Here is a 2929-nt window from a genome sequence, read left to right on the forward strand (position 1 = left end):
CCAAGTTTTTGGGGCCATTACTAGGGATTATTTGAGTTGTGAAAAGTAGTGATCACAATTTCGCACACCAAGTTTTTGGCGCCGTTGCCGGGGATTGTTTTGTGTATGGACAACTGCCGGTTCATCTTGTTGCTTAGATTAGGTATTTTTCAGAGTTCTTAAGAATGAATTCTAGTGTTTCAAGGTGATGATCTTATCATCACCAAAGCTGATTGATTCTTATCAATTTAGCTCTTGAATGCAATGTCCTGCTGAAGCTTGGCTATCCATGTCTAATTCCTTTAGACTAAAGCTTTAGACTAACATTGCATGATTCCTGGAATTCTCATTAAGAATTTTGATACCTTTGTTTTCTTCTTCCACTTAATTTTCGAAAAATCCAAAAAAAAAATTTACAAAATCATAAAAACCCAAAAATATTTTATGTTTCTTGTTTGAGTCTAGTGTCTAATTTTGAGTTTGGTGTCTTGCATGCATTGTTTATTTGATCTTGGTTCAATTTTCAAGTCAATAGTACAGGGAACTGAAGATTCAGAACATGCAGCAGAGGAATTACACAGAAAAAGCTGGGCATTCAAAACGCCCAGTGAAGAAGGACAGACTGGCGTTTAAACGCCAGCCAGGGTACCTGGTTGGGCGTTTAACACCCAAAAAGGTAGTGCATTGGGCGTTAAACGCCAGAATGTGCACCATTCTGGGCGTTTAACGCCAGGATGGCACAAGGGGGAGGATTTTGTTTTCAAATCAATTTTTTTTCAAGTTTTCAAAGTTTTTCAAAATCAAATCTTTTTCAAATCATATCTTTTCAATCAAACGTTTTCAAAATCAATTTCTTTCCTTTTTCAAAGATACTTGCTAACAATTAATGATTTGATTGAACATTTCAAGTGTGTTGCCTTTTCTGTTGAGAAAGGTTTAATGTTTGAATCATATCTTTTCTTGTTAGGCAAGTCATTAATTTTTTTAAATCAAATCTTTTTAATTGTTTTCAAATCATATCTTTTCAATCACATATTTTTTTAAAACCAATCATATCTTCTTAACCTCATCTTTTTCAAAATAGTTTTCAATCAAATCTTTTTGACTTCTAATCTCAAAATCTTTTTCAAAAATCACTTGATTTCTTTCCCACTCCTATTTTCGAAAATTAATTAGTGTTTTTTTAAAATATTTTCAAATTCTTTAACTTAATTTTCGAAAAAGCTCTTCCTCTCTTCTCACATCCTTCTATTTATGGAGTACCACTCCTCCTCAATGCACAATTCGAACTCTATCTGACTAAGTTCGAATTCTTCTCCTTCTTTCTTCCATTTTTCTTTTCCTCTGACACCTCAAGGAATCTCTATACTGTGACATAGAGGATTCCACATTTTCTTGTTCTCTTCTCTTTCATATGAGCAGGAACAAAGACAAAGGCATTCTTGTTGAAGCTGACCCTGAACCTGAAAGGACCTTGAAGCGAAAGCTAAGAGAAGCTAAGGCACAAATCTCTGTAGAGGACCTAACAGAAATCTTCAAAGAAGAAGGACCCATGGCAGCCGAAAACAACAACAATGCCAACAATGCAAGGAAGGTGCTGGGTGACTTTGCTGCACCTACTCCCAACTTCTATGGGAGAAGCATCTCTATCCCTGCCATTGGAGCAAACAACTTTGAGCTTAAGCCTCAATTAGTTTCTCTAATGCAACAGAATTGCAAGTTCCATGGACTTCCATTGGAAGATCCTCATCAGTTCTTAGCTGAATTCTTGCAAATCTGTGACACTGTCAAGACTAATGGGGTTGACCCTGAGGTCTACAGACTAATGCTATTCCCTTTTGCTGTAAGAGACAGAGATAGGACATGGTTGGACTCACAACCTAAAGAAAGCCTGGACTCATGGGAAAAGCTAGTCAATGCCTTCTTGGCAAAGTTCTTTCCACCTCAAAAATTGAGTAAGCTTAGAGTGGGAGTCCAAACCTTCAGACAGAAGGATGGAGAATCCCTCTATGAAGCTTGGGAAAGATACAAACAATTGATCAGAAAATGTCCTTCAGACATGCTTTCTGAATGGAGCATCATAGGTATTTTCTATGATGGTCTCTCTGAACTGTCCAAGATGTCCTTGGATAGCTCTGCTGGAGGATCTCTTCATCTGAAGAAGACGCCTACAGAAGCTCAAGAGCTAATTGAAATGGTTGCAAATAACCAATTCATGTACACTTCTAAAAGGAATCCTGTGAACAATGGGGCAAATCAGAAGAAAGGAGTTCTTGAGATTGATACTCTGAATGCCATATTGGCTCAAAATAAAATATTGACTCAACAAGTCAATTTGATTTCTCAAAGTCTGTCTGGAATGCAAAATGCACCAAGCAGTACTAAGGATGCTTCATCTGAAGAAGAAGCTTATGATCCTGAGAACCCTTCAATGGAAGAGGTGAATTACCTAGGAGAACCCTATGGAAACACCTATAATTCTTCATGGAGAAATCACCCAAATTTCTCATGGAAGAATCAAGAGAGACCTCAACAAGGTTTCAACAACAATAATGGTGGAAGAAACAGGTTTAGCAATGGCAAGCCTTTTCCATCATCTTCTCAGCAACAGACAGAGAATTCTAAGCAGAACCCCTCTGACTTAGCAACCATGGTCTCTGATCTAATCAAAACTACTCAAAGTTTCATGACTGAAACAAGGTCCTCCATTAGGAATTTGGAGGCACAAGTGGGACAGCTGAGCAAGAAAATTACTGAACTCCCTCCAAGTACTCTTCCAAGCAATACAGAAGAAAATCCAAAAGGAGAGTGCAAGGCCATCAACATGGCCGAATTTGGAGAGGAGGAAGAAGCAGTGAACGCCACTGAGGAAGACCTCAGTGGGCGTGCATTGACCTCCACTGAGTTCCCAAATGAGGAACCATGGGAATCTGAGGCTCAAAATGAGACC

At 38.3% G+C, this 2929-nt stretch overlaps 1 non-coding gene across 1 annotated transcript; it reads right to left on the reverse strand.

Moving 5' to 3' along the window:
- Positions 1–1936: 1936 nt before the first annotated feature.
- Positions 1937–2044, reverse strand: LOC130954178 (small nucleolar RNA R71). The gene has a single exon (XR_009076210.1). It is a non-coding gene; the product is annotated as a small nucleolar RNA R71 (small nucleolar RNA).
- Positions 2045–2929: the final 885 nt, after the last annotated feature.

Source organism: Arachis stenosperma, chromosome 1 (genome assembly GCF_014773155.1).
Source record: "Arachis stenosperma cultivar V10309 chromosome 1, arast.V10309.gnm1.PFL2, whole genome shotgun sequence".
Lineage (NCBI taxonomy): Eukaryota > Viridiplantae > Streptophyta > Magnoliopsida > Fabales > Fabaceae > Arachis > Arachis stenosperma.